This window comes from Hemitrygon akajei, chromosome 11 (genome assembly GCF_048418815.1).
Source record: "Hemitrygon akajei chromosome 11, sHemAka1.3, whole genome shotgun sequence".
Lineage (NCBI taxonomy): Eukaryota > Metazoa > Chordata > Chondrichthyes > Myliobatiformes > Dasyatidae > Hemitrygon > Hemitrygon akajei.
Window position 1 is genome coordinate 170,996,464 of NC_133134.1, and position 13,957 is coordinate 171,010,420.

A 13,957-nucleotide genomic window follows, 5' to 3' on the forward strand; every position below is an offset into this window, starting at 1 on the left:
ATAAGTTACTGAGAGGGGATTGCCAGAGGAGATGCGAAAAATACTCCAGGGGCCAACCAAGTATTGAACCAGGACAGAAAGGAAGGTCTCCACAGGGAGACCGAGGGAAGAAGAGGTCCCCGGAGACATTTGTGTGGGAGGCAGTAAAGACATACCCTGAGACAGATGGGGAGTCAGGCGAGGAGGAGAGCCAGGGTAGGTGGGAAGAAGGAGGAAGAATGATGCCGTTGTTAGTTAAAGGATCAGGATAAGTGTAGTACATCCCTTGGGGATCCCAGGACCTAGAAGGGCTGAAAAACACTCTGCCCAATCTACATGAAGGAGCAGGGAAATGGATTAGAGCCTTTGAAGAAGAAACGACGGGACGATTATTGACTATGGGAGATTTGAAGGCACTATTGATAAGGTTGATGGGAAACTCCAAATTTAACAAACTAATGGAAATGGCTGGCATAATAAACTCGAACGACCCAAGAACCGACGGAGACGGGTTTGACAGAGTGAGGCAGAGGGTATGGCAGGCCCTCAGGAAGCTTTATCCACCCAAAGTGGACCCCAAAGCCTTAAAGGGGGATCCACTGGGAGACACTGAAAACCCAGCAACCTACGTAAAAAACCAGTTGAAAAGGTGGAGACCGGAGACTGAACAAGAGGTGGAAAATAGCTTATTTATCACCACACTGTTCCAACATGGCATTTTGGATGCAATGCCTCCGCAAGTAAAATCCAAACTGGAGGAAGTGGTTGGGCTGACGTCAATGACCCCACAAGAATTTAGAGACCATTGGTGCCTTTAACACCATCCAGCCCAAGATCTTAAGGCACAAACTAACGGAGATGGGAGTAGACTCTCACATGGTGGATTGGATAGTGGACTACTTGACAGATAGACCTCAGTATGTGCGGTTGGGAGACTGTAGGTCTGACACGGTGGTCAGCAGCACAGGAGCGCCGCAGGGAACCGTACTCTCTCCGGTCCTGTTCACCCTGTACACATCAGACTTCCAATATAACTCGGAGTCCTGCCATGTGCAGAAGTTCGCTGATGACACGGCCATAGTGGGGTGTGTCAGGAACGGACAGGAGGAGGAGTATAGGAAACTGATACAGGACTTTGTGATATGGTGCAACTCAAACTACCTGCGTCTCAATATCACCAAGACCAAGGAGATGGTGGTGGACTTTAGGAGATCTAGGTCTCATATGGAGCCAGTGATCATTAATGGAGAATGTGTGGAGCAGGTTAAGACCTACAAGTATCTGGGAGTACAGTTAGACGAGAAGCTAGACTGGACTGCCAACACAGATGCCTTGTGCAGGAAGGCACAGAGTCGACTGTACTTCCTTAGAAGGTTGGCGTCATTCAATGTCTGTAGTGAGATGCTAAAGATGTTCTATAGGTCAGTTGTGGAGAGCGCCCTCTTCTTTGTGGTGGCGTGTTGGGGAGGAAGCATTAAGAAGAGGGACGCCTCACGTCTTAATAAGCTGGTAAGGAAGGCGGGCTCTGTCGTGGGCAAAGTACTGGAGAGTTTAACATCGGTAGCTGAGCGAAGGGCGCTGAGTAGGCTACGGTCAATTATGGATAACTCTGAACATCCTCTACATAGCACCATCCAGAGACAGAGAAGCAGTTTCAGTGACAGGTTACTATCGATGCAATGCTCCTCAGACAGGATGAAGAGGTCAACACTCCCCAATGCCATTAGGCTTTACAATTCTACCGCCAGGACTTAAGAACTTTTTAAAAGCTATTATTAATGCTTTTTGAGATAGTGATTTAGATGCATATCATATTTTTTATTTTTTTGCTACAACAAGTGTATGGGACATTGGAAAAATAGTTGAATTTCCCCATGGGGATGAATAAAGTATCTATCTATCTATCTATCTATCTATCTATGTAGTCCATGCGGTTGAGAAATACCAGAAGGACAAACGAAGGTTGGCTGAGCAGCAGGAAGAGGTGCAAAGAAAGTTAATACAAATGCAGCTCGAAGAACTCAAAAAGAAGGAAAAAGAGAAAAGCAAAAAGATGCTGCCAGCAACCACCGGTCTGAGTACAGCCATCGAACTGGATGAAGCACCACTATATGGAGGAACCGATCATACTATAAGACAAGGGCCGGAAAACCCCATGCCAATAATCAACGTCTTTGGAGGAGCATTCCCACAAATGCCCTATCAGGAACAGACTAAATTCAAACAGCCCAGACAGGACTGGAAGTCCCAAGGAGGGGGACAGAGGAGCTATGGGCAGAGGGGACCAGTGAGGAAACAGGGGGAAAGAAAGGTAGAGAGAGTGTGCTGGGGATGTAATCAGCCAGGTCACATGAGAAGAGATTGTCTGTTTACACCATGACCTGTCACACACCAGCAGGAACCGATAAGAAGGGAACTAAAGTTTAGCCAAGGACCAGCCCCCACAGGCCCAAGCGGACCTGTGAACCCCTATGCGAGGTATTAGGGGTGCCCTGAGAACCCGAGTACGAAGGGACATTATCCAATGATAACAAGGGAGGCAGACGAGGAACCCATTGTTCAGGTTATGTTAGAAGGGCAACTGATACCAATGATGATAGACACTGGAGCCACGTACACTTGTGTACAGCCACAGTATGCCCTTCACCTTCCCATGTCAGGAAAGTTTATTAAGACAGTAGGGTTCTCGGGGAAAGCACAGTTGACACAGTGCACGGCTCCAGTGCAGTTGAGAATGGGAAATAAAGGAATTGTTTTGCCGGTGCTAGTATTTAAAGGAACTCCGATTAATTTGTTAGGCAGAGATGCCTTATTGAAACTGGAATAAAAATTAGAGTGCACCAGAAATGGGCTGAGTGTGGAAAGAGCAGGGGCTCAATTGATAGTGTGAGAAGACAAGAAGGCTAATGTCTTTTGGATAGGAGACATCGCAGATCAGATTCAGGAAACCTGGGAGAAATGGAAAAAGGGCGTGCAGGCAATATTACCCAGGGCTGTAATCCCCAAATCTGAGCTACATTGTACGAGACTCAGAACAGGGAGTTAGAGGAGAGATGGCACCTGGAGACATGTACCCAACAGCACCTGGAAGGGGAGGCTGTGATAATTGGAAAGCATGGGGCAGCTTTACAAGTTAAGTGGAACACCTTTTTGGAAAAATGGTACAGGATACCGGAGGCTGCGCCCCACGTAACGTTGTTGGTAAATAAGGGATATCAGTCTAAAGACTTAGGACCCTTAGTTAAGAGTGCTGAAACCGTAACAGTGTGGAGGAAAATCACGCCAGGGGTGTGGATATCAGAAGACAACAATTGCATTAAAATAATGGTAAGTGTAGATATGGTAGGGACAGTGAGAGAGGTCGAAATAACTCCCCAACCACACATGCCCTTGCTGGGAAAGGAAAGAGGCCAGCAGAAAGATAGAAGGTTAGATGAGTTGCCATCTATTGTGTGGTCACAGCATGACACGGACGTAGGGAAAATAAAAACAGCTAGTCCGATGGAAATAAGGCTGAAAAGGGGAGCAATTCTACCCAGGAGACCACAATACCCTCTAAGACCAGAAGCAGAAGAGGGAATAGCATTAACAGTGCAAGGGTTGCTTGAAATAGGAGTGCTTAAAAGAACAAACAGTCCATGCAATACCCCGTTGCTGCCGGTCTTAAAAGCAAATAAATCTAAGTGGAGATTGGTGCATGATTTGCGAGCGGTAAACGATGTGGTAGAGGACTGGCCAGCGGTAGTCCCCAACCCACACACGCTTTTGACTAATGTTCCACCAGAAGCAAGTTACTTTTCAGTGATTGATTTGTGTTCGGCTTCCTTCAGCATTTCTCTGGCTGACCAGTGTCAGTATCTGTTTGCATTTACTGACAGAGGTGCTCAGTATACCTATACCAGAATGCCGCAAGGATTTAAACATTCACCACACGTTTTTAATCAGGTGTTGAAGGCAGACTTAGAGGGCATACCATTGGAAAGTACATTGTTACAGTATGTGGATGACCTGTTGATTTGCTCCCACAGTAAGGAACAGTGTAAGCAGGACACTATAACTCTGTTAGAGAAGCTGGCGCACGGAGGACATAAAGTATCCAAAAAGAAACTGCAATTTTGCACGCAGCAAGTGGAATACTTAGGCAGGGTAATATCCAAGGGAGTGAAGGCGATAGCACCAGATCAGATTGAGGCAATAACTAAGGCCCCAAAACCCCAGACTGTAGGGCAGATGATGACGTTTTTGGGAATGGCAGGGTACAGCTCAGATTGGATAGGAGAATATGCTGAGATTGTGGCACCTTTGAGAAAGATAATGAAAGAAGCAGGACATACAAATTTGAAGAACGGCTTACAGTGGAATGGAGAGGCGGAGATAGCTTTCAATACTATTAAGCAGGAATTGCAGTCAGCACCAGCATTAGCTTTGCCTGACTACGAGAAGGTTTTTCATTTGTATGTATCCAACAGACAGGAGGGTTATGTCACAGCGGTTCTAACACAAGAGACAGGCACAGGAAAAGCAAAGCAGCCCATAGCATACTACAGTACGAGACTAGATGAGGTGGCTCAGGGGTATCCACCCTGTTATCAGGGATTGGCGGCGCTGTACTATGCATATGAAAAGGCATCATCTGTAACCCTGTGCTATCCTGTGACTCTGTACACACACCACAAAGTAGCAGAATTGCTGGAAAGAGGGAAATTTGTGCTGACGCCAGCCAGGATGGCAGCATATCAGATGCTATTGACATTTCCAGACGTAACTATACAGAGATGCACTACCAGTAATATAGCCGATTTTGTCCCTTTGGGCTATGAAGGAGAACCCCATGATTGTGTAGGGAAGACGATGGCATTTGCCAAATTGAGAGCAGATTTACGGTCAGAACCACTAGAGGATGCAGATAAAAAGGTTCTGTTCGTAGATGGCTCTTGTTATAGGGATTATGATGGAAATCATGCAGGGTTCTCAGTAGTGCAGCAGGATCAGTCGAGCTATAAGATTATTAGGATGGAGTCCTGTCCCCAACCGTGTTCCGCCCAACTAGCGGAAATCAAAGCCCTGACAGCTGCTTGTGAAATGATGGAAGGTGAGAAAGTAGACAACTACGGTATACTGATTCGGCATATGATCATGGAGTATGCCATTTGTTCGGGGCAGTGTGGAAATAGAGAGGTTTTAAAAAAGGCAGTGGAGATCCCATACAACATTGTCAGCAAATTCTAGACTTAATAATGAAACCTAAAGCATTGGCTATAGTAAAATGCCAGGCACATAAAAAGGGAAATGATGTAATAACAAAGGGAAATCAAGCTGCAGACGAGGCAGCCAGAAAAGCGTCTGGATGTACATCAGCTGTCATTGCCCCCCAGGTAAGCCTAGCTCCAGAACCTGTGGTAGAGGACCTAATTGAAATACAAGGTAAGGCAACTTTGGCAGAACAGACAATGTGGAGATGAAGGGGGGCCAAGCAGAACCCGGAAGGCTTGTGGAGCATGGAGGATGGTTTGTTGGTAGTGCCCACCCCTCTACTGACTATTCTGATTTCAGAAGCGCATGGGATTGACCACTGTGCAAGGGGGGAAGTGATAAAGCAAATAAAGAAGGATGGTTTTTGGTCACCTTATTTACAGGCTTCAGTGGACTTTGTCTTGTCACAGTGCGAGGTATGCGCACAGAATAATGTTCGGAAGGGAATTACAACCCCAATAGGTCACATTCCCGTACCTGAAGGACCATTTAAACATCTAGTGATCGATTACGTAGACATGATAAAGCCAGTGAAAGGGAAGAGATACATGCTGGTAGTAATTGATCGATTTAGCAGATGGGTGGAGGCGGTACCTCCGAAAGATCAAGGGGCAAAGACAGTGGTAAAATTTCTGACAAATGAAGTGATCCCAAGGTTTGGAATACCTACAGAAGTTGGCTCAGACAATGGTTCAGCTTTTATCCAGAAAGCGGTCAAATTGGTACTACAAGCGCTGAGGATAAAGCAAAGATTTGGATGTGTATACCACCCTCAGTCGCAGGGCATGGTAGAGAGAGTTAATGGAACCCTGAAAGCCAAGCTGAACAAAATTTGTGCAGACACTAAACTTAATTGGGTCAATGCTTTACCGTTAGCATTGATGAGTTACCGCATGCAAACTAATCGAATCACATGCCTGACACCACATGAGATGCTCACTGGGAGGCCCATGCCAGTGCCCCAGTGGAGAGGGCCGTATAAAGGACCTAGTTTGGAACAATTGGAAATAGAATTGAAACAATACATGCAGCAGCTAACTATGATACATCAGTCTATTTATGCCCAGGAAAAACAGGAAGAGCCAGAGACCGTACAAGGGGAAGGACCGATCAAACCAGGAGACCAGGTTTACGTGCGAGTTTTTCGGAGAAATGGACCGAGCCAAGAAGGGAAGGACCCTTTACAGTGACCAAGGCATCACCCACCGCAGTTCAGGTAGAAGGACGCTCCACCTGGTACCATCTGAACCACTGCACGAGGGCAGTCCCTCAAGGGCAATCAGGTGAGGTGTCCGAGGTAAGTGATGCGGAAGAGCAGTTAGCAGGAGACAGACAGGAGGAACAAGAAGCTGACACTGCACCGCAGGAGTTTGATCAATTAGTAAAGGAAATTTTTGATTCTGAGGACGGGCCTGAAGACCCTCAGGATGTGGTGGTGGACAGTAGGGCTTCTTCAGATAATGGGGATGAGCTAGGAATGACCAGTTGTGCCCCTGGGGACAAAGCACCCACATACTCCAGTGCAGACTTGGAAACCATTAGTGTGGCAGATATGGAATGGGATTGGTAACCTGCAGAAAAGAAGTAAGAGGAGCACAACACTTACCTCCTCGCCATGGTTACAGACATGTACTAATCAGTGGTATCAACGGGCAACTTACACGGCAGGAATGATGAAGAGACAGAATTGTTACCTGTGCTCAAGGGAACGCCCCACTCAGCATGTAGTTCCCATGCCTTATAACTCCTCCACTTGCACGCAGTGGCAAAGAGAGTATAGGGAGCAATGTGAACGACAGTTTCCAGGTTCAATTAAGGCTTGCTTCCTGAAGCTTTGTGCTATAACAGATCCCTGCTATCAAAGCTGTATGAGAAACGCACCAATGTGCCCATATTGGTGTATGTTATATCAGGCTTCCTCGCAGTTTGATCAACGCAAGCTTGCCTCTGACTGCAACTACAGCAGACCATGGGCTGTAAACAAATGAAGCCAGACACCTACACTGGAACAGCTTATAATGCAGTATCAGTTGAGCTATGAATGTTTTACGAGGAAAGGTGCTCATCCAGTGGGTCATTTCAGAGGTAGCTGCACTCAGATGTGGGATGTAACCCCAGGCGAAAGACACATAGTAGGTTCCCCTTCACCTGAAGGTGCATTGGACGCACAGACCATCCCCTTAGCAGACACCTGGTGGCTGTGTGGTGAGGATGGATGTCTAAGATCCACGCTTCCCATCAATTGGGCAGGTATGTGTACACGTGTTATGCTACTTCAAGAAGTTATAGTATTCCCTGAAGTACACTTCAACACTGATATCTCTGAACAGCAGACACTATTGTGGAAAAGGAGAAAATATGAACCCGACTCGATGATCTGGATAGATAGTATAGGACAGCCGAGAGGTATACCTAACGAATTTAAGGCGAGAAATGAGATTGCTGCAGGCTTCGAAACATTTCTACCCTTGATAGGAACTATTAAGAATGTTGAATGGATAAATTATATATATATTACAATCAGCAAAGATTCATCAACTACACCAATGATGCACTGGAGGCCTTGGGAGAACAGTTAGATGCAACTAGCAAAATGGCGTGGCAGAATAGACAAGCATTGGACTGGCTGTTGGCAGAAAAAGGAGGAGTTTATGTGATGTTTGGAGAGAAGTTCTGTACTTTTATACCAAATAACACTAGTCCAGAAGGATCGTTTTAAGGCAATGTATAAGTTGAAAAGTCTAAGAAAGGAAGTTAAATAGAATGCAGGGTCTGGACATCAGTTATTTGACTGGTTAGAAAGTTGACTCGGAGGATGGGGAGCATGGCTGACTAAAATGGCAATAACTGTCAGTATTGTATTATTGAGCTGTGCGCTTGTGCTGTGCTGTTTTCTTCCTTGTCTCAAGTCTCTTGTAGTGCGTGCTGCAACCAAACAATTTCCGATGCTCGTGGCAATTACTGAAGCAAGCTTAGTGGAGAAAGAAACACCGAAAATGTATCGTTACAGCCTACAACACCCGCAGGATGAACAAGAGCAAAACGACAGTGTGGGAGTAGATTGTAAGGGCTTCTGAGTTTTTTTCCCTGTCTCAGGTACAAAGGGACAGGTTTTTGGCTCAGCGGCCCAGGGTAACGGAGAGAATACTTTGAGGTCTTGGTGCAGAAAATTATAGTTTAACCTGAGATTTGGGAATAAGTGCTTGAGTTTATTGGGGCTTTTGTGCGCGGACTCTTAGTCTTCTTTCTCTGTGTGAGACAAAGGGGGGATATATTGGAGTATAAAAGTTGTATTGTTTGCTGTGTAACCAAAACTATGTAGTCAGCTTTGAACTTGCTATTTTGCTATGCATGTATCCAACTTAGTAAGAGAATGAAATCTTAAGAATGTAGAAGACAATGGTGTGTTAATGAGAGGCTAGCTAAGGATGTAGATTATAATGGTGTGTTAATGAGAGGTAGCTAAGAGATGTAGATTAGAACATGATTAAGTCAATGGGTAGACCAATTGGATATGCTAATGCAACTAAACCAGGAGATTGCTATAAAAAATGCTATGTACAAGGATCGGTGGGCAATTGGCGACTAGCTCAATGACTGTCTCAGCTTTGATTTGCAAATTAAAGTTTAATACTTCTTGATGAATCTTCTGTGTCTCCTGGTCATTTGTGGGGCACGAGAAACCACGACAAAATTACAGGAAAGATACTGGCATGGATAGAGGAATGGCTGACAGGCAGGAGGCAGCAAGTAGGAATAAAAGGGGCCTTTTCTGGTTGGCTGCCAGTGACTAGTGGTGTTCCTCTGGGGTCAATATTGAGACCACTACTTTTCACATATTTTGTCAGTGATTTAAATAATGGAATTGATGGCTTTGTGGCAAAATTTGTGGATGATACGAAGGTAGGTAGTGCTGAGAAATCAATGCAATTGCAGCAGGACTTAGAGAAACTGGAAGAATGGGCAAAAAAGTGGGAGATGGAATAGAGTGTTGGGAAATGTACGACAGTGATTTTGGTAAAAGGAGCAATAGCACAGACTATTATCTAAATGGGGAGAAGATTCAGACTTCAGAGGTGCAAGACTCCCAGAAGGTTAATTTACAGGTTGAGTCTCGTAAAGAAGGCAAATGCAATGTTGGCATTTATTTCCAGGCAAATAGAATGTAAAATCAAGGAGATAATGCTGAGCCTTTATAAGACACTAGTCAGGCTGCACTTGGAGTATTGTCAACAGTGTTGGGCCCCTATCTTAGAAAGGATGTGTTGTCATTGGAGAGAGTCCAGAGGAGGTTCACGAGGATGATTCTGGGAATGAAGGGGTTAACATATGAGGAGCATTTGGCAGTTTTGAGCCTGTACTCACTGAAATTTAGAAGAATGCAGGGGCAGGGGGGTATCTCATTGAAACCTACTGAATGTTGAAAGTTCTAGATAGGGAGGATGTGGAGAGGAAGTGTAAGTTGATCATTTCCTGATCGGTCAGGGCATCAAAGAATTTATTGAGAAGGCAGGTGTATGGTGTTGAGTGGGATCCGGGATCATCCACGATGGAATGGTGAAGCAGACTCGATGGGCTGAATGGCCTAATTCTGTCCCTATGTCTTATGGGCCTGGGTGGTGGGAGTCCTTGATGACGGATGCTGTTTTCCTGCGACAGCACTCCGTGTAAATCTCCTCTGCAACTGGCACAGATTTCCTCACAGGAATGATTGAATTGATCCCAGATCAGTCAGGACACTGTCGATGATACGATACATTCTCAACCACACAGCTTTCAGGATTTCGATGCTGGAACTCTCTGGAGTACGGATAGCTGGGGCAGCCCCTTTAAGGGTTCAGGACCGACCTGCTAATTGGCAATCATCTGTTGGGAGCCAAGAATTGGGTATTTAAAGAGCACATGAGCTGGTGGTGGGTGCTCAATGTTGTCTAGTGTTTGTTTTATGCTCAGTTCTGCATCCTTGCTTCAAATGCGCCACCATTTGGTTCCAAACCATCCTTGTCAAGGACTCTTGACACAGACCTCAAGAGCTGGGTTGTCATGTTACAAGATGTTGGTGAGACAGTTTCTGTCGCCTGCCACTCTACGGAAAGGAGGTCGTTAAGCTGGAAAAGATGAAGGATAGATTCACCATGATGTTACCAGCACCAGAGGTTTCAGTTACTAGGAGAGATTAGATAGACAGGGACTTGTTTGGCAGGAGTGCAGAGTGCTGAGTGGTTTATAAAACCATGTGGATGGCACAGTCGTTTCCCCAGGGTGGGGAAAATCTAAAACTAGAGAACACTGGTTTAAGAGTGGGGGGGGGGGGGGGGGGGAGAGAGCAAAGGTTTAAGGGAACAACTTTTCCAAAGAGAGGCTGATGAGTTTTACTTGGAGTACTGTGTTCAGTTCTGGTCACCTCACTACAAGAGGGATGTGGATACTATAGAGAGAATGCAGAGGAGATTTACAAGGATGTTGCCTGGATTGGGGAGCATGCCTTATGAGAATAGGTTGAGTGAACTCGGCCTTTTCTCCTTGGAGTGACGAAGGATCATAGGTGACCTGATAAAGGTGTATAATATAATGAAGAGGCATTGATCGTGTGGATAGTCAGAGGCTTTTTCCCAGGGCTGAAATGGCTAGCACGCGAGGGGCTGTCTGATTGTTGACCGAGACATTCCTCTGGTGTAAACAGGTTTCCTAAAAGCAGGTAAATGGAGATGAGGAAGTGCAAAATGTTTGAAAGGGACAATTTTCCAGGACAGAAGAGGAAGCTGACAAGCTCTTCATTCAGAGACTCTGAGCGGTCCGTAATTAAAGTCTATTCAATCACTGGTAAGATGGTGCCTGCATGCAATTCTCCTTTGGCTGCCATCTGGATAAATCATGAAACCACATATTTCACTGCGTCCTTAAGTTTGTTTTCCATCCTGGATGTGGTTCTGGAACCGTTGGAGCCAGAGATTTGCTGTTTGGAGATTGTTTGGGTGTTCCAGCGCTGCAGCTTCCAACAGGTTTCCGGAAGGCAGAGGCAGTGTGCGGGAACCTCGTGGTGAGAAAGCTGTGAGCCAATCTGTGACTCCATTTTGCTGATTAAAGTGACGAGGGAGATTCAAACATTGAGGCGAATGCAGAAGATGAACGCTGGCTGCCTGCCTTTTATTACTGGTGGGATCGCTCTGCTGCCGGAGAGGGGAGACTGTCTTCTGATCATTGGTGGGATCACTCTGTACCGGAGAGGGGAGATTGCCTGTTGATCACTGGTGGGATCACTCCGTACCGGAGAGGGGAGACTGTCTTCTGATCACTGGTGGGATCACTCTGTACCGGAGAGGGGAGACTGTCTGTTGATCACTGGTGGGATCACTCTGTACCGGAGAGGGGAGACTGTCTGTTGATCACTGGTGGGATCACTCTGTACCAGAGAGGGGAGACTGTCTTCTGATCACTGGTGGGATCACCCTGTTACTGGAGAGGGGAGACTGCCTGTTGATCACTGGTGGGATCACTCTGCTGCCGGAGAGGGGAGACTGTCTTCTGATCACTGGTGGGATCGCTCTGCTGCCGGAGAGGGGAGACTGCCTGTTGATCACTGGTGGGATCACTCTGAACCGGAGAGGGGAGACTGTCTGTTGATCACTGGTGGGATCACTCTGAACCGGAGAGGGGAGACTGTCTGTTGATCACTGGTGGGATCACTCTGTACCGGAGAGGGGAGACTGTCTGTTGATCACTGGTGGGATCACTCTGTACCGGAGAGGGGAGACTGTCTGTTGATCACTGGTGGGATCACTTTGTACCGGAGAGGGGAGACTGTCTTCTGATCACTGGTGGGATCACCCTGTTACCGGAGAGGGGAGACTGCCTGTTGATCACTGGTGGGATCACTCTGTACCGGAGAGGGGAGACTGTCTGTTGATCACTGGTGGGATCACTTTGTACCGGAGAGGGGAGACTGTCTTCTGATCACTGGTGGGATCACCCTGTTACCGGAGAGGGGAGACTGTCTTCTGATCACTGGTGGGATCACCCTGTTACCGGAGAGGGGAGACTGCCTGTTGATCACTGGTGGGATCACTCTGTACCGGAGAGGGGAGACTGTCTTCTGATCACTGGTGGGATCACCCTGTTACCGGAGAGGGGAGACTGCCTGTTGATCACTGGTGGGATCACTCCGTACCGGAGAGGGGAGACTGTCTTCTGATCACTGGTGGGATCACTCTGTACCGGAGAGGGGAGACTGCCTGTTGATCACTGGTGGGATCGCTCTGCTGCCGGAGAGGGGAGACTGTCTTCTGATCATTGGTGGGATCACTCTGTACCAGAGAGGGGAGACTGTCTTCTGATCACTGGTGGGATCACCCTGTTACTGGAGAGGGGAGACTGCCTGTTGATCACTGGTGGGATCACTCTGAACCGGAGAGGGGAGACTGTCTGTTGATCACTGGTGGGATCACTCTGTACCGGAGAGGGGAGACTGCCTGTTGATCACTGGTGGGATCACTCTGTACCGGAGAGGGGAGACTGTCTTCTGATCACTGGTGGGATCACCCTGTTACCGGAGAGGGGAGACTGCCTGTTGATCACTGGTGGGATCACTTTGTACCGGAGAGGGGAGACTGTCTTCTGATCACTGGTGGGATCACCCTGTTACCGGAGAGGGGAGACTGCCTGTTGATCACTGGTGGGATCACTCTGTACCGGAGAGGGGAGACTGTCTGTTGATCACTGGTGGGATCACTTTGTACCGGAGAGGGGAGACTGTCTTCTGATCACTGGTGGGATCACTCTGTACCAGAGAGGGGAGACTGTCTGTTGATCACTGGTGGGATCACTCTGTACCGGAGAGGGGAGACTGCCTGTTGATCACTGGTGGGATCACTCTGCTGCCGGAGAGGGGAGACTGCCTGTTGATCACTGGTGGGATCACTCTGTACCGGAGAGGGGAGACTGTCTGTTGATCACTGGTGGGATCACCCTGTTACTGGAGAGGGGAGACTGCCTGTTGATCACTGGTGGGATCACCCTGTTACCGGAGAGGGGAGACTGTCTGTTGATCACTGGTGGGATCACCCTGTTACTGGAGAGGGGAGACTGCCTGTTGATCACTGGTGGGATCACTCTGCTGCCGGAGAGGGGAGACTGTCTTCTGATCACTGGTGGGATCACTCTGTACCGGAGAGGGGAGACTGTCTTCTGATCACTGGTGGGATCACTCTGTACCGGAGAGGGGAGACTGTCTTCTGATCACTGGTGGGATCACTCTGTACCGGAGAGGGGAGACTGCCTGTTGATCACTGGTGGGATCACTCTACGGCAGAGGAAAAGTCCTGCCACTGTGCTTGGGAAATTTTTACCCAGATTTTCGGTGTTTTGGATATGGACTAGGACTAGAGACTTTTTTCAGCGCAAACACGAGGAAATCTGCAGATGCTGGAAATTCAAAGAACATACACCAAATGCTGGTGGAACACAGCAGGACAGGCAGCATCTGTAAGGAGAAGCACTGTCGACTTTTCAGGCCGAGACCCTTCATCAGGACTAACTGAAAGGAAAGATACCAAGAGATTTGAAAGAAATGAGAAATGATAGGAGACCGGAGGGGGTGGGATGAAGCCGAGAGCTGGAATCACGCTGCCTCCTCGTGGTCAGGCGCCGGGGCATGCGGCACGCGTGGGGAGTGATGGGATTCTTGGCAGAACTGTGGAGGACCGTTGGCGGCGCGGAGAATGATGGG